This window comes from Saccopteryx bilineata, chromosome 1 (genome assembly GCF_036850765.1).
Source record: "Saccopteryx bilineata isolate mSacBil1 chromosome 1, mSacBil1_pri_phased_curated, whole genome shotgun sequence".
NCBI lineage: Eukaryota > Metazoa > Chordata > Mammalia > Chiroptera > Emballonuridae > Saccopteryx > Saccopteryx bilineata.
Window position 1 is genome coordinate 91,099,582 of NC_089490.1, and position 22,758 is coordinate 91,122,339.

Here is a 22,758-nt window from a genome sequence, read left to right on the forward strand (position 1 = left end):
TAGGAATATGCAGGTGCAGCAGAGGCAGGTAGAGCCTTCCCTGGCAGAACAGATCTGAATGTATAAATGACAAGCACGGGGTCATTAAAAGGCATTTGAAGGAGAGGTAGTGGGATTTCTCTCCTCTCTCTCTCTCTCTCTCTCTCTCTCTCTCTCTCTCTCTGGTTATGCCAGGCAATAGCCGATCTGCATTTTAGCAAGTCATTCCTGACAAATGGAAAGGTGAATACTCTTCCGTGGTTTTCCCTGGCAGTGCTATTTTTCTTGTTGGCACCCTTCTGTGGTTCCTTTTACTCCCTTTTTTTAATATGTATATAGGGTGAGAGGGAATAATGAGGCTGTGGTTTATCAGTGAGAAATCATTTGTGTTGTAGAACGTTCATGTCCTTTAGTCTCGGACCTAGGATCATTTGCACTCCAGCCTTTTATGCTCTGTAGGGAAATTTCATCACCGGACAGTGCTTTCCTTTTAAGGAGGTTGCCCTTTTTTTGTATTCTCTCTTTTCTGCCTCTCCAAGTCACCACCGGAGGGCGAGAGAGTCGGCTAGCCACCCAAATAGAGACACTGGTTTAGGAGCTAGAACTCTGTTCCGTTAAATGTTATATAATACCCCGCAGTGCTGTTTCGAAGGAGGGAAAACGTTAGGGAGATATTCCCAGTGTGACCTAGAGGAAAGGTAACTTTCACAAAATATCTGTTTCCAAAGTAATTCTTTCCAAAGTAATATCCAATCTGAGTTTGGAAATTATCAAGAAACCCCTCCCTCTTTTAAAAAGTGGAGAAACCCTTGAAATATTTTCTCTTCCACTTCTTATCTGTTCATTGTTAGCCTGATTAACTCTTTTGAAATATTGCTTTACTTTAAAAAAGTTTCCATAAGAGGGAAAACCTATTTCTGTATTCTCTTTGTTGCTTGGGAGATGATACTTCTTAACCTTGGAGCCTTCATTCAATTTTCATTGGCTGGCAATATTATCGGGTGTCAGCTCTCTTCTTTCTCAGCTATTACTGAAAGCTTTTTGACTATTTGACTTTTTTAAATCAGTGGAAGACTTATTTAATATAGGAGGACTTCTTTATACCTCTTGGGACATGACCCCTTAGTTTCTAGAGAACAGGTTAGGCATATGTAAGCACAAGTTAGAATGCACACCTCATATTGTGGTCTTACTGATTGGTATTTAAAGAAACTATAATTTTAGGAATGAAGCAGAAGAGAAATAGAAACAGGAAAGGGATTTCTTGGCAGTGAAGAAATCTAATAGATCAATTAAAATCATTATGATTTTTCTCAGATTCTGCTGACTGCTGAAGGAAACAAGTAACTTGTTTTTGCCCATCCTGAATTTATACAACTGGAAACTGTAGAATATCAAATTTGTCAATTTTCACTATTCTGGCGTACTTGTTTTGGTGTATACTTTCTATGTTAATGAAATGTACACTGTTGTTAGTATCTACAAAAGAAATCAAAGTAAATAATCAGACAGGCCAACTGTTTACTTTGTCCTATGGTTTTTTTGGGGGTCTTTTTTGTGTGTGTTTTGGGGATTTATTTTTTGTGTGTTTTTGTCAAGCCATATATCTAATCTGAATGTATATAATAATCTGTCACGTGTCTGAATATAAAATGTGTACACTGTTTAAGATTTGATTTTCAAAGTCAAATGGTTTATTGTATTCATTGTCTTGATTAGTATATTCAGAAAGGTATTTAGGTGAGATTTCACCATTTGTCACGTAGGTTCTTACCTCTTAGATCTTAACATTTCCATATCCCCTAGTTTCCATGGCTTACTTGGTGGAAGAAGGGAAGGGCTCTCAAGAGACATTCTCATCAGACAATATTAGATCTGTGGCAATAGTTGAACAGTGAGTGTGCTTTATCATTATATATGCTCTAGTTTTATAAGGCCTCTTTGGTCTCATTAGCAAACTGCATTGTGATTCACAATAAGTAACCAGTGCTTTGCTTAATCACAAAATTCTAATATGGTAGACATGCTCTTGTGATCTTTAAAAAAAATAACTTTAGAAGGTTTTTTTGTTCATGTTTATGTTGTAGGAGTATTTACTGAGATAACTATTTCTGAACATGTGAACCAAATCACTGTATCTTCTCACATCTGAAAATAATGCAGAATAAAAGGAAGGAAAAGAAGAAAAATCATTCTCGTAATAAGTGTGACATTAAAAAAATAAAATTACAAATGACTCCAACTTCAATTAATTAAATAAATGTTTAGCCAGACTAGTTATACTGCTTGTTGTTGGAAGTGAAAACGTACTGGGCAGAGAGGAAAAGATTCTACAATATGGATGTAAAAGAAAATTTTTGTACTCCACTCCAGTGTAAGACTGCCAGGTCTGTGGAACACAAAGCCCTCCCTTTCTTGGACAGCTCAGTGCTTTGCTGGCATTTTCTTCAAAATCTGTTTTCCATCAGGACCAAGAGAAGGAAGGTGTTAAGAATAAAGAAGGCTGGAAAGGGGGTTGCTGCTCCTTTAAATAGTGTAGTGAGCCCATATGGCAGCAGGCGGCTCTTGAGTGTATTCTTTTGTAATGAATCACCAGTTCCATTGTCTGCTGTCTCCCCTCTTTGTAGCTGGAAGGCTGAAGTCTTTTACCTGAGCTGCTGCCAGTTAGCTATTCTGTTCCAAAGTGGTTGGGAGAAGAGGAGAGGGAAGGTATTTTATGCTTTAATTAAAGACAGATAAGAGAGCAGGTATGTTTTGCTTTGTTTTATTTTTTCCTTTCTGTTTTGTTTTGTTTTTTGTTTTTTTAAATGAGTTGGAGTAAGAAATGTATTCTGTGGTTTTGCTAAGCATATCCCATTTTCTGTGAATTTTAAAAGTCCTCAGTGCAATATTGTTTAGTCTCCATTTTGTGCCATTGCTTTAAAGTGATTCCATTAGGTTGCTTGCCAGTTCCACCCGAACCTCATCCCACCCTTCATCCACAGAGCTTCAGCCCACACTGTTTGTTTTGGCATGCTTTCCGCTTTCTATGGCCTGCACAGGACTCTGGGAAGTTGGAAGGTAGGCGGAGATTGTGGGTTGGAGACTAATTTATGTTCCCTACAATGAATAAAAAAAAAAAAAAAGCCTCACTTTTTCCAGAGAGTTGGTTTCTTTCTGGATTCTTATACCCTACTCCACATCTTCAGTTATAACCATTTCTTTGCTAAGACCAAGACTGGATCTTGGAAAGTATTGCTATTCTAAAAATTACTTAGTTTTCCCAAAAAGTAACCTAGAATTTCATTAAAATGATTAAATTTGACTCATTAATAGTTTTTCTTCCCATTCACCTGTTCCCATCCCAATCACACACCCTTTTTTGCTCTTTCCCTTTATTTTTTCCTTTATCTTTCTCCTTAGTTTTGCAGTTGAGATTAGGTAAGCTTAGGGTTTGACCATCTGCTGTTCAAGTTTGTATTGCTACAGAGGACATCTCCAAGTTGAAAGATGAAGGACACTCCTCATCCCTCTCGGTGTTTCTTGGACATCTATATGTGGTATTCTGACAGATCATCACTAGGAAACAGCCCTGTCATGACACAGCCCCCTCTGCCCACCTGCATTCTTCTGATGGATGGACTATTCCTCTGGAATCTGACTTTGTTGAGTGTCCCTACCATTCCCTTTGAAGTCATAATTTCTTATTCTTCTTTCCCCCCCAACATTCCCAAACCACTGTCAGATCTTTCTCAAACATTTCTTCACGCTTCATACTTTAAATCCAACAGACACAAACGGAATGCTTCCCTGCAGTAAATGCTTTGCTGTTTTGAATGCAGCAATTCGATCATTGGGCTCCAGACTCTCTTCTAAGCAGTCAGACAGGCTGCAGTCTGCCATCATGTGGTATTGTTTCCATTCTCCAGATACTTAAATGTCCTTCTTTTAAAGAAAGATTAAATTTAGGAAATCTGGAGTCAAATAATTCATTAGAGGTCATTGCCAGAGTAAACCATTTAAATTGCAGGCCTGATTTTGTCATTCCTGTGCTTAAAACCTTCCAATTGTTTCCATTCAGACTTAGAATAAAATGCTGGTTCCCTACAGCAGTCTGTAAGGCCTTGCACGATCAGGAGCCTGGCTGTCTGCACCCTTATCTCCTGCTGCCCTTCTCTTCCTGCGTTTCGCACCAGTGACACTGGCTTTTCTTTCTCTTTTCTCTCAGCTGAAGTGCTCTTCCCTCAGACCCCCCCCACATGGCTTCTCAAGGGAGTGCTCTCCACTGACCTTCCTGTCTCAACTTGAACTCTCCATTCATTCCCTACGCCCTTGTCCTGCTTTGTTTTCACTTTTCACTGATTTTACCTTATTGTTACTTGTTATATTTGTTTATTTGTTTGTTTACCTGTGCCCCTTCCCACTAAAAGGGTCAGGGACCTCGTCAACAGTCTGTTATATTCCTGGTGTCTAGAACTGTACCTGGAACATGGTCCTAATAGTAGTCAACTAGCTAACCTTTATTTGTAGTTATCAGGTACTGTTCTAAGCACTTCACCTACATTAATTCATTGGATCCTCCAACACCTCTACGATTATTCCCATAGTACAAAAGAGGAATCTGAGGCTTGTAATAGGTAACTTGCCCAAGTTTATATAGCTACTAAGAGATGTTGTGGGGATTCATATCCACACACTGGTTTGGGAGTCCATACTCTTTTAGGGGGTGGAGTCAGGGTTAGTGTTAGAGTTAGGGAATCCATGCTCTTAACCACTGTGCTCTAATGCCTCTTAAAAGAAATACATATTCAGTAAATATTTGTTGAATATATAAATGAATTCAGTTCAGACTTTCTGATTTACTTTTGGAATTTCCATCTTTGACTTATTCAAGGCTCTGATGGGATACTTGCAATAACAGAAATTCACTGTTGAATAAAATGAATTCATTATTATAATATTAAATAATAATAGGTAACATTACAGAGTACATATTATGCATTAGGCAGTATTGTCAATTCCTTATATATTATGTCATTTATTCCTTTCAGCAACCTCATAAGTATTAATGTCCATATAGAAATTGGGAAACAGTAACCCTGAGAGTTTAAGAACTTGCCTAAGGTGGCAACTCTAAGATTTAAACTCAAGGAATTTGGCTCCAGCTTCTCTGTTCTTAGCCCCCAGGAATGACTGTTATTTAACTAACTTGATTTTTGCATATCTACTTTGCACCTGTTTTACATACAGATCACATGTACATACATAACAATTATATTTGTATCATATATCACTTGTAAGTCGCCTTCTGAGGTTAGTGATATTTTTTTCTATTTTTTCCCGTACATTAGACTTTGAAATTCTAGAGATCAAGCAACCTGATACCTGTGGATACAGACATAGCTAGGTTTCAAACTTGAGATCTATGTAATTCCACATGTGCAGACATTTCAGTTTCTACTACTAACCTCATAAGATAAATAGTTCTATCCAAAAAGTAGAAAAGTCTTCTGTATGGTAAGCTAAAATCTGTTTTCATTATTGTCTTCTCACTCTTTCTAGTTCTGTCATCTGGAATCACAGAGTAGTTTAATTTCTCTTTATAAAACCAATTACTTGAAGATAATAGCCAAGGGTTTCCCTTTAATCTTTTGTTCTCTTGGCTCATCTTATCTGCTTCCTTGAATTATTCCTTATAGATAGGAAAACATATGGTTTCCAGAGTCTTTACTGTCCTGGATTAATTACATCAATTTATGTGAATAATTTATCATTTATATTTAATTTACTAAGTAAAATATCAATTATGAGTATTACTAAGTATTGTATCTGTTATAAGTGGGTCGTTGGTTTTCTTTTTTTTCTTTTTTTTTGACAATGTGTTTGACTCAGTTTTCAAAGCTTATTGTTCATGTAGTGTTGTCAACAATTTCTCACTTTAAAAATAAGGGATATTACCCTCAATTCTTAAGTAGATAATTGTTTTTCTACTTCATTATAAAGCATGCTCTTGGCTGATTGGCGTGAATCTACCTGTCTTCCAACCTGTAAGTCTTGTTCTGATCCCTCAAAGGTTACTAACACAGAAATTTCCATTTTAAAATTTACTGTATAGAAATATTGTTTTGAAGAGCTAGTTGGACAAATGACATATTGAAAATTAGCAAAAGTAAATTTGATAACTTCCCTTGAGATCTTGAAGTTGTATCAAAAATATGTTGAAACCCCAAAATTGGGAATTAATAGTCTTTTAAATCAGTAGCAACAGCAAAACATGATAATTGAAAATAAAAATAAAATACAACAAAAAATTAAATGCTTGAAAAGCACTCTGATTTAATAACACCATAGAACTACTGTTATATTAGCTACTTTGGCATATTTATTCTTTTTATCATGCCTCTTGAATTTTTCAAAGGGCTGTCAGTTGCAGAATGTTAGAATAACATTTCTTATTTAATTAATGGCTCAGGAAATAGGTATAGCTAGACTGATATTAAAATACAATACAGTTTTTAAAATTGTAACTTGAAATCATGTAACTGAAGATACTCATTCAGAATTACAGAATAAATCTCTCCAACCAAAATATAATATTTCATATATAAAGGAATATTTAAGCAGAAAACCTGGTAATATAAATCATTAATTATTTTATGAAATTATAAAAGAATACTTTTATATTCACAAATAATAAAACTATATTCTTTTAACTAATATTGATTATGAGATCCCTTGTAAGAAATTTGGAAGAGGCAAACTGACACTTAAGAGGATGAGATTTTGAAAGGCTTTTAACTTAGGATATCCACAAATGTTTTCTGTTGTTAATGTCTAGATAGTAAATATTTTTGGCTTTGCAAGCTATGCTATCTTGGTCACAACTATTCAGCTCTACTGTTGGCATAAAAGAAGTCAAATGAGGAATAAATGAATGAGGGTGGCTATGTTTCCATAAAACTTTATTGTGGACATTGAACTTTGAATTTTGTATATTTCCCAAATATTCTTTGACTATTTAAAAATGTAAAATTATGCTTAGCTTTGACAGTTTTTCTTGGATTCCTGTGAAATCTTAGACCTGCTCTTTTATTTTTATACCCCAGAAAATAGGGGGATTCTTCTTCTTTTCTCACTCCCTCTACCCACCACCAAATGTCATATTTTTATATCTTTCCACTTTTCATATATATTTTTGTATGTTATTTTTCATGTATTATTACTTGGGGCCAGAATGCCTTTTTCTCCCCCATGATTAATTTCTTGCCTTAAAGGTTGTATAAATGCATGTTAATGCATTGACAGGATACTCTTTTGAAATGCAAAACAAGAGAGTTAAAATTGAGTATTCAATCACATTATAGTGCTTATTACTTAAATCAGTAATGCTTAAAAAATAATATCATTCTTGAAATGAATGCTTTATTTGAAATAAGAATGATTTTGGAGCAGCCATTTGGGGGAGCACACAAATCTCTTGCAGATGTTCCAGTGGAAAGCTGTGCATATCTGGAAGATGGTATGTGGATAAGTGGCATAGGAGCTCTAGTCCGTGGAAGTCAGGAAAGAGGGGAAAAGAGTATGACCCCAGTAAGTATGTACAGGGCAAAGAGAAGTGGAAAGGTGACAATGAAATTTTAGGGTTTGGCAAACCGTAGTACATACAGGGGTGGGCAAAAGCAGGTTTACAGTTGTTTCTGTGGAAAATAATGCAACAGTAATACAAAAATAAACTGTTTTGTGTACTCACAACTTAAACCTACTTTTGCCTACCCCTGTATATCAAATGTGGTATATGAAATAACAGCTATCTTCTTGTCGCCCTTTCCTTCCACTCAAGATGACCAAAAGTTAGATTCTTTGCATACTACCTTTGAAAAGCTGTCAGCACACGTGTATATTAGACTGTAATCATTCCATGTCACTTTAGTGTTCTGTGTTCATTGTACTTTTACTCTTTTTTTTTTCCTCTGTGTATTTCCTTTTGGATAGTTCTCTCTTGTGGTATTATCAAGTGTACTAATCTTTTCTTCTGTAATGTATAATCTGCCAGCAATCCAATGTGGGTTTTAAAAAAAATATCTTAGACATTATATTTTTAATCTGTAGATTTTTGATATGGCTCTTTTTTTTCTGTTTCCCAGATTTCATTTTTTTTCTTTTACATACAACTTTTCTTGCACATTTGGAATACAGATGTTTTAATCTCTTTGCTAATTCTAAGATCTCTATTTGACCTGTGGTGGCGCAGTGGATAAAGCGTCGACCTGGAATGCTGAGGTCGCCGGTTCAAAACCCTGGGCTTGCCTGGTCAAGGCACATATGGGAGTTGATGCTTCCTGCTCCTCCCTTTTCTCTCTCTCTCTCTCTCTCTCTCTCTCCTGTCTAAAATGAATAAATAAAGTCTTTAAAAAAAAAAAAAACAGAATTTAAAAAAAAAAAAAAAAAAAAGATCTCTATTTGTTCTGGGTCAGTTGCATTTGATTGATTTTCTCCCCACCGCCACTATTATGGATTTCTTTTTCTGCTTCTTTGTATACCTAGTAATTTTTTATTGGATGCCAAACATTATTAATAATACCTTGTAAGATGCTAGGTATTTTTAAGTTTCTATAGATATTCGTGAGCTAATTTCACAAAAATAGTTTGACCTTTTCGAGTCTCGTTTTTAAGTTTTGTTGGCTACCACCAGAGCTGTTTGGTCTCTGGTTAATTTTTCCCCACTGTTGAGACCAGGTTCTTCTTAGTACCCTAACTGATGCTCCTTAGATTTTCCACTCTCGTTGAAAATAGGCTCTGTTCCTGGCGCTGGTTGAGCTGCTAGCACCATTCCCTCCAGCTCTGTCAGGTGGTCCTTGCTCCAGCCTCAGGTAGTGCCTTGTATTGTACATATGTGGTGGTCATTACTTAACTGAGTCCGGGGGGAGGGGGGAACCCTCTGTAAATCTTCAGAACTCTCTGTGCAGCTTTCTCTTCTGCAGTATTCTTCCAGGTGAACTCTAGTGGTCTTGGGTTCTCTAGACTCCTAGCTTGATCTCCTCTCAACCTTCAGGGACCACTGGGCTGGCTTCCCTCTCTCTGTGTCACAGCTGGTAACTTTGTCAGCTGGGACAGTAGTAAAGCTCACCTTGGCCATTTCCTGTCTCAGGAATCACTGTTGTTCTTTGCCTACTGTGTAATAATACCTTGAGTGCTGTTATTGCATGTATTTTTTCCCTGATTTTTAGTTGTTTGAAATGGCAAGGTAAAAAGGTCCTCGTTCTCTATCTTGATTGGAAGTAGAAGTGAGACCACTTATTTTTAAATGAAAATTAAGTGGTATCTCATTTAATATATTCCTAATTTATGAATGAAAAATGAGTTGAACAGTTCTTTCAAGAAGTAGAATGCATAACTAGTTAAAATATAAGGTTGAATGTGGTAAATTACGTGAATCTGATATCAATAAAGTACCATTAGAAGTTCACACGAGGAGTTAGTTTGGGCGGTTTGGCTGAGGCGGAAAGATGAGGGGAAAGCTGTGGCTTGTATTGTGTGAGTTATGCAAGACATTGAGTCTAAAACCAAATCTGGAGTATTGAATGAGATTCAGTGGTACAATAGTTTCAGAGAGTGTTTAGGACTGATCACATTAAAGGTAAAAATAATTCTTGCCTGACCTGTGGTGGCGCAGTGGATAGAGTGTCAACCTGGAATGCTGAGGTCGTCGGTTCAAAACCCTGGGCTTGCCTGGTCAAGGCACATATGGGAGTTGATGCTTCTTGCTCCTCCCCCTGTTCTCTCTCCCTCTCCCTCTCCCTCTCCCTCTCCCTCTCCCTCTCCCTCTCCCTCTCCCTCTCCCTCTCCCTCTCCCTCTCCCTCTCCCTCTCCCTCTCCCTCTCCCTCTCCCTCTCCCTCTCCCTCTCCCTCTCCCTCTCCCTCTCCCTCTCCCCCTCCCCCTCCCTCTCCCTCTCCCTCTCCCTCTCCCTCTCCCTCTCCCTCTCCCTCTCCCTCTCCCTCTCCCTCTCCCTCTCCCTCTCCCTCTCCCCCTCCCCCTCCCCCTCCCCCTCCCTCTCCCTCTCCCCCTCCCCCTCCCCCTCCCCCTCTTTCTCTCTCTCCAATAAAAATGAAAACAAACAAACAAACAAAAAAAAGGTAAAAATAATTCTTGAACAGAAATAACATGGACAAGATCACAGGCAAATAAGAGTTTTCATGTTTTTGTAGTAAAGCGTGATTTTTGGTCTGTGTGGAAGAGGAAAAAGATTCTCTTCTCCTGTGGATAGCATATCATTTCAATTCTAGCAGATAAGGAAGGAGAAAAACCAAAGTGCTGTTTGTTCACTTAAACAGTTTGGATGATAGGGGCACTTTGGACTGTAAAGATCATGATCACTCGGAAATATTAAAGAATGTGGGTGGCACTCTTTAGAGCTTTCTTAACTTCAGTTAAAATGGTTGCCAGACTATCATTTCTTAGTATAGCAACTGTGACCAAAAGTTCACAGTTATCATTTCACAGCAGCTGTGATCAAAAGTTCATCCAACTATATATATTAACTTTTTTCTCTTGAGGAATCAGTAGACATTTTTGAGAAGCTGGGAATGTATGTTTTGTTTGGTTCAATTTCACTTAACCTATGTTTTATATAAAGCCTTTATTTAGTAAAAAAGAATGTGATTTTTACCCCTGTATTTGTATTGATATGACTGTTCGTATGAAAAAGAACATGAAGAACTTTAAAGTTCTAACTCAGTTGTTAGGTTTTTATTGTGGACTCTCTCTCTCTCTCTCTCCCCCCTTCTCCCTCCCTCTTCCTCCCTCCATATATATATATACATATATATACATATATACACACACACACACTCTTTGTGTGTGTGTGTGTATGTGTGTGTGTGAAAGAGACAGAGAGAGGGACAGATAGGGACAGACAGACAGGAGAGGAGAGAGATGAGAAGCATCAGTTTTTCGTCACGGCACCTCAGTTGTTCATTGACTGCTTTCTCATATGTGCCTTTACCGGGGGGCTACAGCAGATCAAGTGACCCCTTGCTCAAGCCAGCGACCTTGGGCTCAAGCTGGTAAGCCTTTCTCAAACCAGATGAGCCCGCTCTCAAGCTGGCAACCTCGAGGTTTCGAACCTGGGTTCTCTGCATCCCAGTTCGACGCACTATTCATTGCACCACGGCCTGGTCAGGCTGTGGACTATATATATTATACTCTTGCCCTTTTTTCTTTACAATAATGATGCTTATTATCTCTTACCACTTTTTTTATGCCAGAAACAAAGAATTTTGTATACAGTATCACAGCTAATTAATTCTTACAGACAACTCATTCGGTAGTTGTCCTTCTCATTTTACAGATTAAAAATATAAATAAAAAAGATAATGGGAGGTTGACTTGTCCAGAGTCATACAGCTGCAGTTGTATGGGTCACAAAGCCTGGGTTTGAACTCACATTTATCTTATTCTCAAGTTTATGCTATTTCTACCCCATATTTGGGGGGGGGGGTTATTAGCCATTACATTAAGTTATAATAATGAAGAATACAGGCAATAATGTATATTTAATTTTTTTTTGAGAGAGATAGGAAGGGAGATAGTGAGGCAGATGCCCACATGCGCCCTGACCAGGATCTACTTGGCAACCCCATCTAGGGCTGATGCTCAAATCCAAGCTATTTTTAGCACCTGAAGCTGATAGGAAATGTGGAGTGAAATTGGGGATGCTTTGTTACTAAGCAGCCATTAAAAGTACAGACAGCTTCTTTTAGTGCTTTAGGAGCTGATTTTAGAGCTCTGTTCTTAGACTTTCTGCATACCACCTTTTTCAAGTTGGATATCCTTCGTTATTATGAGGCAGGTTTTCCTGTTCTGTAATAACATCTCCTTTATGATAGCTTCTTTATGACTTCTCTCAACATAAGACTCTGATTTCTTTTAGGTTTATTTGTCTTATTGTGATGTAAAGGATTATGTACTGTAGTCACTAGTTTATATCTCATTGCCATTCCTGACTGAAGGGTCAGAGTCCGTGGCAGGCCTTATTGATCCATGTGTTAGAGATCAATGGGGTAACAGGAAATGTTTTCCTCTCCTTAGATTGGGGTCTGATTTTGACCCAGTGCACTCATGAAGAAGAAGGGGTATGAAGAGTTAGACATTCTGATTGGTAAATACTTTCTTTTCATTTTGATTTGTTTTCTGAGAGTGATTACACCCTTGAAAGTCTTTTGTATTTGTCAGGACTTAGAGTAATGTTTAACACAGTGCTGAATGTATGTGTAGGTAGCACTTGGACTATGATTACAGTACACATTTAGTTCTGAACATATCTGGTTTGCTTTGCTTTGCTTCCTGTAATCAAAATGTATCTAATTAAAGTGTTAAGTACAAAAGCTATTTCAAGAATTGTATTAACACTTTTCATTTTCCTTTAAGCTTTTCTAATTTGCTTTAATAACTCTTAGTGTTGTTAAAAGGTTATTTTAAAGAAACATAGACGTTTATTAACTCATTTTTTCCTCAAAACTAAAAAGGAACTTGGAATTCTAGAGCTTACATAAGGTTGAAATGTTTTGCAGAAAATCATGACTTCTGGGTCAAAATGATCTTTTTACTTGTCTCTTGTGAGAGAGACCCACTGACATAAATATAGAAGCACAAAGAGAAATAAAGCTGTAGCAACAAATAAAAAAGGGTGATGGGTGCTATTACTAATAAACAAGAGATTTAAATAAATTGTAGGGAAAGTTAAAGCAAATGGGAACCAATTGATGGATGAGATAGAGGCGCTAAAGCCTGACTGTTCAAGGAGGCTGCTAGTGGTGTGGGAACCAGCCTGCCCAGTGAACAAGCCTCAGAGCTCGGGTTCAGAGCAGCAGTGAAGAAGGGATAGAACTCACGAATTCTCTGTGCATTATACAGGGGATAACTCAATTTCTTGGCCTTTTAATCCCTTCCCAATGAAAGTAGCCAGGATTTACTGGGCTGCCCCCTTTCTCTGCATTAAAAAAGGAAGAACAAAAACCCCAAATTGTTTGACTTGAAAAAAGTTGATAAAAATGTATGGGGAACCTTAATTCTTTTTGTATTAGATTTCGGCACCCCTTCCTTTAGTCTGATATTTGGGGATGTGGAGGGGGTCATTTCACACTTTGCTAGCAGCTCACATTAAAATGAAGGTTGGCCCTGGCATGTAGCTCAGTTGATGAGCACATCATCCCAGTATGCCAAGGTTGAAGGTTTGTTGTGAACCCAATCAAGGCACACACAAGAATTAACCAGTGACTGTATAAATGAGTGGAACAACAAATTGACATTTCTGCTTCTCTCAGTAAATAATTAAACAAATAAATTAAATGAAGCTTGTCAGTTGCCATGCTTTTTCTTATCTCATGTTACGAGTTCCAGTTAAAACTTGAATCAGAAAGCATTTACTTCTGCAGTAGTGGAGGAACCACTGCAGCTAATCTAGTCCTTATACCTGGGTCACTGGTACATGGGCATCATTAGTCATACTAGAGGATCTTTCAACATGAAAGAGACCAGAAGAAACAGGAAGAAAACCTGACCCTGGCCTAGAGGAAACATAATCCAGAGCACAGAGGAAAATTTAAAGAAGCTGTCCAACTAATATAGTCAGATTCAAGAAGATAATACATTCATAAAACCAGTAGTGACTATAATAAATGAAAATGGGAATGATTTGAGAACATATAAATGAGAAGAAGGTTAGAACCTGACCTGTGGTGGCGCAGTGGATAAAGCATCAACCTGGAAATGCTGAGGTCACTGGTTCAAAACCCTGGGCTTGCCTGGTCAAGGAACATATGGGAGTTGATGCTTCCTGATATTCCCCCCCTTCTCTCTCTCTCTCCTAAAATGAATAAATAAAATCTTTTTTAAAATGAAGGAGATTAGAGATTAAGAATATGATTGTCAAAAGATGACACACCATGGAAGAATAGAAAATCAAGGTTAAAATGTCCCCCAAAATGTAGAGCTTTAAAACAGGAAGATGGAAAATATAAGATAAGACACAGATGACTTCCCTAACCCACATTCCCCAGAAAATAGAGCCTGAGACAAAATGTCACTTGCTGACACTATGTGGGGAAGTACAATCTCAGGTAATGCAGGGCTGGGGGAAAGGGAGTAAAAACAGGGAAGAAAGGCTGGCCAGAGCTTCCTCTCATCTCCTGCTCCTCCCGTTGATCAAAGTTGACCATACAGTTAATGCTCCTGACCCCTTCAGAGGCCTGCCTCAGGGAAAGGCCAGGTCCTACACTCTGTACACAGATCTACAGAGGGACATGCCATCTAAGCCTAGAACTGTGAGAAGAGTCAGTAACCCTTAGTGGCAGCCTACAGCCTTAGGATCTATGCCTTTTAAGAAACTATTAAAAGAGTGTCACTCCCAAGAGGGCTAAGGGCAGGGTAGGAGACCTCTGCTCTGATCATGAGCTATTCTTTACCTATTTGATTTACTATCATTTACATGTATTAAATTTGATACAAAATAAAAATTAAATCATAAAGGAAAAATTCATTACCAAAAACAGCCTAGAAATAATTATCAAAGTACTTTTAGAATGCTTTTGAAAAAAATGAATTTCAAATATTGAAAGATAAAACCTCATTAGTAGTTTATATCAAGATAATCTTTTGTAAGAAAATAGGACATGGAACTTCTAGAATTATTTTTTTCTCCTTTTCCACCCATCCTTGCGTTATGCCCCATTATCATACATCCCCTGGGGCTGAAATCTAAGAGTGTCTACTCCTCCATGAGCTTTGCCAGGCTCTGCTGTTCTACCTTTGCGTTGTCTCTAATACCCCTAAACCACTTTCCTCTGTTTCTGCTGTATCCCTCATCTTGTATAAGTTCCTGTAGAGTGTGCAGTGTTCTCACAGATCTCTGTCTTCCCTTCTTATGTCACCTTTGTTTCCTTGTGCTGAATTTTGCTCTCTTCTTGTACTAATTTGGTTACAGCTTTCAAAAAATAACAAAAGATTGTAGTTATTTATATACTCTTCTGGGTTGTACTGGGTTCTTTATTTCCTTGAAGAAATATGTAGTGAGTATTTTTAAGGCAGTCACTGAGGCTACAAAGATGAATTAGTTCTGGACAGTTGCCATCCCTCAAAAAGTCCATATTCTATAGAGGCAACAGATATTTAAATAAATAATTGTAATAGACTAGAAGTGCTATAATAGAGTTAGGTGTTAGGTTCAAGGGTGGGTAAGAGGGGGGAGTTATTTTTTCCTTTTTGGGTGAATCAGAGAAACTTCAGGGAACAGTAGATGATCAAACTATATATTAAAGATTATTATGTACAAGTTAACCAAATGGGTAGAAAGGAGAAAGGCTTTCTACACAGAAAGAATAGCAGGTGCAAAGAAACTGAAGGTGAAATCACACAAGGTGTCTTCCATGATTTTGATATGCTGTACCTAAGAGTACCACCTGGGCCAAGCCCACTGTCATCTCTCAGTTGGGTTATTGTGGTGGCATAACTGGTCTGCCTGCCTTCACAGAGTGATCCATTAAAACCTAAATTCGACCACTGCTCTTCTCTGTTCAAAACTCTCACAGGGGAGTAATGGCCCACATGTCTGCAATGGCTTAAGTTTTGTAAGATTGCTACCCGACGTGGCTCTTTGCCACTACCACCTTTCTCCATCCCCTGCCACTCTGTTCCTTGCTTATTCCAGTTCAGTCCTATGGGCCTGTTATTGCTAGTTCCTAGAGTAATCTGAGCATGTTTTCACCTCTGAGCCTTCACATTTGTATTCCCTTTGTCAGGAGCGCTCTTCCCCCAAATGGACATATAGCTTGCTTGCTTAATTTCTTTAGGTGTCTGCTCAAATGTTGCCTGTCCTGATCACCCTGTATCAAATACTGGTCCTCTGTCCCTCTAACCCTTGTACTCATGTGCCCTCTTTCTTGTTATATTTTTCTCCATTGTGTACCATCTGTTTCTTGTTTTTTGCCTTTTTACTGTCTGTCTCTCCCTACTAGAATGCAAACTCCAGAAGGAGAGGAACTTTGTCTTTTTAATCACTGTTCTTTCTGCAGCATCTAGAACAAAGTTTCTAAACATGACAAGTATTCAATAAGTTATTTGATGGCAAGAATTGAAATTGAATGAATAAAGTAAGCAAGAAGCATGACTTTCACACAGAGGGATTTGGACAAGACTAGAGTCTTTAAGGAGCCTAGGATTTTAAGAATAGAATTGATTAACAATATCTGATTTAAATTTTACTTTAGAAGTATCATTCTATCAGGTGCTTGGAAAATTGATTATGTTGAGGTGAAGTTAGAAGAAAGAATTATTAAAAGAAAGATTCTTTTGGATGAGAGTTGTTGAAAGCAGAGACTGTATGTTTACACTGTCCATAGTACACTGTCACATGCAGCCTCTCAATTAATACATGTTCTAATAGAACTGTAATAATTCATTTCCTGTGATAAATATTTATGAGTCACTATATTGTGGTAAGCTTTCAGCAGAGTTCCTAAAACTGTTGAAAGGTTTCTTTTTTTATTTTTTACAGACCTTCTACTTTAGAAGCAGATATTCAACTACATAGTTAATTCAATTTAGCAAGCATTTGAAGATCTGCTATTATATGCATATCCTTTGGTGAGGAAATGTATGATTCAGACCCTGACACACTTTCAGGGTTTTACTTGTGATATCAACCACTATGTAACTGTGGTTCTGACAAAATGCAGTTAGTTATGTTCTGGGATAGGCATAGGGAACATTTTGTCTATTACTATGTATCATCTGAATCATTCATTTTAAAGAAGTGGACTATCATAGGACAACCAGTATAAAATCTATGAAGAATAGTGAAATATTTTATGATTCAGCAGGCACTACAAAATCTTGCTATTGTTTTATTCTGAAACTGAGTTATGGTTGTGATCAAGGATATTCCCATTTAACATATACAAAATGCAAAGTTATTTATGAAAAAAAATGTTTAATTGTAATGAAAAGTTTGAGAAAAAGGATATTATTTGTGCATTATATAAGTCAACAATTACATTGAATAGAATGGACAACCAGTCACTAATTGTAGGTGGGGCCTTTTATTTCCAAGGAAGCAGATAGCAGACCCAGAGTGTCTTTTGTCTCTTATTACTGGTGGAAAGCATGATTCATGGGTGTCTAAGGTTCTAAGTACTGCTTTAAGGAGATATAATGAAAGAGCTTTTAAGAGGTTAGAAACATTAAAAGTATTACAAGGTTCGTCATTTTTAACCTAATAGACTGTTAATTTGAATGACTTTGTTTTGAAATATGTCTTTTTCTGTTTAAATATTTATTGCTTTGAGATGGCAATACTCAGCCTCAAGAGAGAGGTCAGGCTGGCTTTTCTCTGGGTAATTAGAAAGAGGTAGGAGTGTGCGTGTGTGTGCGTGTGCGTGTGTGTGCGTGCGTGTGTGTGTGTGTGTGTGTGTGTGTGTGTTGAAGGCAGATAATTTGCTGGCAAGTTTGTAGTATTGTTGGCCAAGCCTAGACCTGTCCTTGGATTTGCATGTACCAGATCCTGCATTTATTTTTATTCTAAGTATATTGTATTTCCTAATTTATTTATTTCTATTTGCAAGAGCTCAAAATTGCACTTACTTACCTCCTGCACTCCGTCTCCCCTTCATGTGGCTGTAGCACACTCCTACTTTGGACCCTGGGTTTTCAGTTCTGCCAGTGCTAATAGAAGGACCCACTGTTAGGTTTGCATTTCATCTGTGAGTTCCATATAAGAAGGCAGTCCTCTATTTCCAGGTCATTTACATTTATTGCCACTGTTACCTTCCCCTTATAACCTATTCCTTCCCTAACCTCTGCCCTTCTTCTGGAAGTATAGATGCCTCAGGGCATTTTATGGAGGCACTTGCCATCACCATAATTCTCTCCCATTCTGCCCAGCCAAAAGCCCTAAAGCAGCCTTTCTCAGTGTGATATCCAAACCAACTATCCCTATAGTACCAGGACCCTACTCCAACTCATCAAATCATAATCTGTAGGGAAATACTCTGTGGAGAAAGGATCTTGATTTTTTTTATATATATAGTATATTCCTAGAGTGGTTGTTATGCACAGTAAAATATGGGAACACCTGATCTGACCTGACCAGGTGGTGGTACAGTGGGTAGAACACTGACCTGGTATGCTTAGGGCCCAGATTCAAAACCCCGAGGTCACCAGCTTGAGTGCAGGGTCTCTGGCTTTCAGTGTGGGATCATCTCGGTGGTAGTCAACCTGGTCCCTACCGCCCACTAGTGGGCGTTCCAGCTTTCAAGGTGGGCGGTAGGGGAGCAACCAAAGTATAAATAAAAAGATAGATTTAACTGTAGTAAGTTGTTTTATAAAGACTTATTCTGCCAAACTTAGCGAAAATCCAACATAAAGTACTTGGTAAGTAATTATTATTATATGCTTTAACTTTCTGTAACTCTGCTTTATAAATTTTATAAAGTAAAGTTACTTCCCTACTTTCTAAGTCACCATCACTGTGGAACCGGTGGGTGGTTAGAAAATTTTACTACTAACAGAGATACAAAAGTGGGCGGTAGATATTAAAAGGTTGACTACCCCTGACCTATATGATCCCATGGTCACTGGCTTGAACAATGGGTCACTGGCTTGCTGGAGCCCCCTAGTGAAGGCATGTATGAGAAGCAACCAATGAACCCATTAAAGTGCCACAACTACAAGTTGATGTTTCTCTCCTCTCATCCTGCCTGCCTTTCTGTCTGTCTGTGTGTGTGTCTGTCTGTGTTTTTGTGTGTAATCATTACACAGTACACAAAGCAGCTTACACTTACACAAAGCACCATGCCACCCCCAATAGACTTCTATAGGAGGCAGATCTTTTACACTGCAGAATCTGCACAGATGATTCCTCAGTATGAGGCCTCTTTCAGTCTATTGGGGGTGGCAGATTCCACCTTTGGAATTTTTCTGCTCTAGGAAAAGTTCTAGCGTGGAAAAAATTAAGCAACATGCTCTATATTTGAGCGGAATCTGCTGCGGCCTCCCATTGACTTGAATAGGAGAGGAAGAAATGTGTCGGAACTGTCATTTCTCTGCCTCTTACTGAAATCAAAAGGAGGCTGCGGGGGATTGTGTGGTAACCCGAGATTCTTGGGAGCTCTCTTCCACAAAATCTGCCGCACTCCCAATGAAATCAATAGGAGGCGGATTCAATGCCAGAAACCGCTGATTTCAGCAGTTTCCTCATTCAGAATATGGGAAAATAGTGGGAGATATGGAATATAATTATACATTGGGGAACAGTGTGAACTACATCTTATAGTGGTCTCTTATAGTATAAGACTGATGTAGTTCACACTGTGTAAATGCATGGTGCTTTGTGTAAGTGTAAGCTGCTTTGTGTACTGTGTAATGATTACACACAAAGCACCTTACACTTACACAGTATTGTGTGTATGGTGTGTGTACTGTTTTTACATTATTAACCTTTTTTACACGAGCAGTCTCTCACAGGCTCTCTTGGCTCTCTGCCTCTTGCCTCTCCACCTCCTAGGCTTCTGTCCTCTGGCCCTTGCTGCACCCGCCCACTGATGACATCAGCAAGCGCCAGACACACGTAATGCGCTGCTATGGAGCAGCTGCGCTGCTATGAACTGTGGAGCGTTCCCCCTGCCTCCCCCGCCCCTTAGGCCCTGGAGGGATGATGTGATCACGTCTGCGCATGACTGCAGGCATTGAGTTTGGAACACACGTCCATAAGGGCGTGCGTTCAAACTGAGTAGTGCTGCTGCAGACAGTAGCGCAGCTTCTCAGCGGCTAAAGCCATTGGAAATATGTATTTTCTGATGGCTTTAGGCGACTCCTGTGTTTTGGTCGGTCAACCCCCGCTGGGGTCGCGACCCACAGGTTGAGAACCGCTGTACTAGGGGATCATGCTCTGCCCATCCGGGGGGTTGCTGTGTTGCAACCGGAGCCATTCTAGCTCCTGAGGCAGAGGCCACTGAGTCATTCTCAGCTCCTGGGCCAACTTTGCTTCAGTGGAGCCTTGGCTGCAGAAAGAGAAGAGAGAGATAGAAAGGAAAGGGGGAAGGGTGGAGAAGCAGACGGGTGCTTCTCTTGTGTGCCCTGGCCAGGAATCGAACCTGGACTTCACATGCGAGGCCGACGCTCTACCACTGAGCCAACCGGTTAGGGTAATAAAGTCTTAATTTTGCTTTTTGTCTTCCCTCCCTTCCTACAGCTAGATGTTGTAGATACTTAAATGTCAGTGAGTAATTAAGTAATATTCAGAATAATTAAGTAGGTACAGGTTGTGCTTAAGAAACAATAGGCCCTGGCTGGTTGGCTCAGCGGTAGAGCGTCGGCCTGGCGTGCGGGGGACCCGGGTTAGATTCCCGGCCAGGGCACATAGGAGAAGCACCCATTTGCTTCTCCACCCCCCCTCCTTCCTCTCTGTCTCTCTCTTCCCCTCCCGCAGCCAAGGCTCCATTGGAGCAAGGATGGCCCGGGCGCTGGGGATGGCTCCTTGGCCTCTGCCCCAGGCACTAGAGTGGCTCTGGTCGTGGCAGAGCATCGCCCCCTGGTGGGCAGAGCATGGCCCCTGGTGGGCGTGCCGGGTGGATCCCGGTCAGGCGCATGTGGGAGTCTGTCTGACTGTCTCTCCCCATTTCCAGCTTCAGAAAAATACAAAAAAAAAAGAAACAATAACAAACCTGACCAGAGGTAGTGCAGTGGATAGAGTGTGGATCTGGGACACTAAGGTCCCTGGTTTGAAACCCCGAGGTCACCAACTTGAGCGTGGGGATCATTGACCTGATCCCGAGGTTGCTGGCTTGAGCCCAAGGGGTCACTGGCTGGGCTGAGTCCCCCGCCCCCATGAACACACATGTGAGAAGCAATCAATGAACAACTAAAGTGAATCAACTATGAGTTGATACTTCTCATCTCTCCTCTCTCTCTCTCTTTTGCTATCTCTTTTAAAAAGAAAAGAAAAAAAAGAAAAAGGAGCAGTAACAGAGCAGACTCATTTACTCCAAGCAGTATATAGAGCAAATACTACAAAGGATAAGGGAGAAATTTCAAATAAGTCTAGTTGACTGGAAAAAATGGTTAATTCAATCAACAGAAATAAGAAGGTAATAAATTGACTTTTTAGACATGGCAGTTTGTAATGTTAGTGCAACAGTGAGGGTGGAAGGATCCGGTCTGAGTTGGAAGTGTGCACCTGAAAGACTTAGAAGCAAGGAAAAAAACTTAATTAGGATGGCTGGTACCAGATTAATGGATTTCATTTGCTCTCATTTAATCCTCGCAACAATTCTCTGAAGTAAACAATCCATTTTGCAGATGAAGAAGCAGGCTGGAAAGGGTTAAGTAAATAGTTTATTTATATCTGGTAAGGGGTATAGTTAGGATTTAACTCCGACCTGTCTTTCAGGCTCATACTTTAGCTCCCAGGAAAGCTTGGGAGAAAGGACATGGTTAGACCTTAAAACTACTTGAAGATGGGTGAGGGAATAGACAGATAAAGGGGCTGAGACTTGGTCCTTGGGGTATACATTTTTCCTTTTAGATGGGAACTGTGTAGTGATAGTATATTTGAATTTAGAATGCAGACTTTTAGCATATTTTACATTGTACACCAAAAGACCATGTATGATAATGTATCACCTCTGTTAGTTACTATATGTGATTTAAAGGAAAAAGACATCTGTGGCTGCTTTGCTGTTATAGTAACAGAGTCGGGTAGTTGCATCAGAGACCATATGGCCTACAAGGCCCCAAATACTACTTTCTGGTCCTTTACAGGACAGGTGCTGAGCCCTGCTTTCTACCATAATTCCTTTCTAGGACTAGCTTCATGGAGAAGGGAGTATTTGAGTTGATCCTTTATGGCCAGCTAGGTTTTTTGTTATACATGAATATTCTTGATAGAGCAGGGATAGTCAACCTTTTTATACCTACCACCCACTTTTGTATCTCTGTTAGTAGTAAAATTTTCTAACTGCCCACCGGTTCCACAGTAATGGTGATTTATAAAGTAGGGAAGTAACTTTACTTTATAAAATTTATAAAGCAGAGTTACAGCAAGTTAAAGCATATAATAATAATTACTTACCAAGTACTTTATGTTGGATTTTCGCTAAGTTTGGCAGAATAAATCTTTATAAAACAACTTACTCTAGTTATCAATAAATCTATCTTTTTATTTATACTTTGGTTGCTCCCCTACTGCCCATCATGAAAGCTGGAACTCCCACTAGTGGGCAGTAGGGACCAGGTTGACTACCACTGTGATAGAGGATGCAGTGCGGGGAAGGACATGGATTCCTGTTGTAGCAGTCTGGCTGTGTTTGGGAAGCACCACATTTGCAGAGCATTCAATTGTAACAATTAGGGTCGGGTTGTGTATGATATGACTGGGAGAAAATTGGTTAAAAACCCCACTTGAGGTGCCCCCTGGAGTAGTGCTTTAAAATTGTTTGAATTTGGATTTGAATCTGCTCATGCTAATTACTAGCTGAATGATTTTTGATAAGATACTTAACCTTTTAAAATGTCAGTTTCTTTATCTGTAAAAGGAGAATAATAGGAATATCTCCTTTATAGGGTTGTGAGAATTCAATGAATTAATCTATATACAGTATAAAGTGCTTAGTGTGTTGCTAGATACATAATAAGCACTCATTACACGTAAGCTGCTGGTCCAGGTGCAGGAGGGCCTGGAGGAGTTCAGAATGTATTTAGTGGGGAGTAGTAAATCTTTGTGTCACCAATTCAGTACTCATACCTACTGA

At 39.1% G+C, this 22,758-nt stretch overlaps 1 protein-coding gene across 20 annotated transcripts in view; it reads left to right on the forward strand.

The window, feature by feature from the left end:
- RBFOX2 (RNA binding fox-1 homolog 2) overlaps nt 1-22,758 on the forward strand; it is a 326,779-nt gene that overhangs the window by 234,642 nt on the left and 69,379 nt on the right. The window contains exon 1 of one of the 20 annotated variants that reach the window (XM_066259733.1): nt 12,023-12,116. The exons of the other annotated variants lie outside the window; for them this stretch is intronic. The gene's annotated coding sequence lies outside the window, so the exon portion shown is untranslated. Of the gene's footprint in view, nt 1-12,022; nt 12,117-22,758 lie in introns of those variants that run through there. 20 annotated transcript variants of the gene reach the window in all.